Raw genomic sequence first — 1,060 nt, forward strand, 5'->3', positions numbered from 1 at the left:
TCGGTGCGGCTTCTTCACGCCGCCCGTGGCCGGCGCGCTCTTGCGGGCCGCCTTGGTGGCCAGCTGCTTGCGGGGCGCCTTCCCGCCCGTCGACTTACGCGCCGTCTGCTTCGTGCGCGCCATGGCTCTCAAGCAAAGAAGTAGGGCACTGAGGACCCGGAGGACTGACGTCCTGCCCCTGTTCGAGGAGTATATATAGCACTAGCCCCTTCTCTGATAGGCGGCTGGGGACGTGCTGAGCCGCATTGGTGGATTCAAAGTTCAAAAATCCCGCCACTGGCAGGGCCCCCCTACCCTTGTTCCCGCTGCATAGTGCGTACCGCCGAAAGAAGCCGTGCTTTAATCTCTCTATATTTTTTCCTCTTCCGGAAACGCTTCATATATTATTGATTTTAAAGTTTTTTAGACATTGTGTAGGTAAATAATTGAGACCTCCTTTTTCTAAAAGATTGTTTTTCTTTTCACTGAAATTGTCTTTTTTTTTGTATGGATATTTCCATGCAGAGTTAATAAGGATAAAATTTCTGAAAGATATAGCATTTTTTATTTAAATACGTCGAAACATTACAGAAACATACAGAATATAGAAAGAGAACAGAGGCAAACAAAGATGGCAGTTAAAAAAAATACACTGGTAAGAACAATGAAAAAAGGGATATTACAAAAGAGAAGTTTAATCAAAGAATGAAAGAGATCCACCCCTTATAGTCCCTATCAGCACTACAGGAACACATGAACTGTACTAAGAAAATGAGGATCAGAGAATGAGCGTAGCAGTCAAAGGCTGTAAGCGAAGTTTTGGATGTAACCGGGCAGTGAGTGCAGAGGCCGTGTCTGCCCACGCTGTCCCTGCGCGCAGCTGGGGCGGGGGCCAGAAGGGAGGGAGCCGTGGCGGTGTTCCGCGTACGGTTTGGGAAGGTCGGAAAGCGCTGGGGTGGCGCGGTGTTGGAAAGGGGCGAGGTCTTCCCGCGGGGAAAAGGCCCGGCGTGGAACACGGCGGGAGGTGTACCGCCTGTCCCCCGGGCCGGGAACCCCCCCCCCCCCCCTCCCCCCCCCCCCC

The sequence above is a fragment of the Aptenodytes forsteri genome, unplaced genomic scaffold, assembly GCF_000699145.1.
Source record: "Aptenodytes forsteri isolate BGI_AS27 unplaced genomic scaffold, ASM69914v1 Scaffold284, whole genome shotgun sequence".
NCBI classification, from domain to species: Eukaryota; Metazoa; Chordata; class Aves; order Sphenisciformes; family Spheniscidae; genus Aptenodytes; species Aptenodytes forsteri.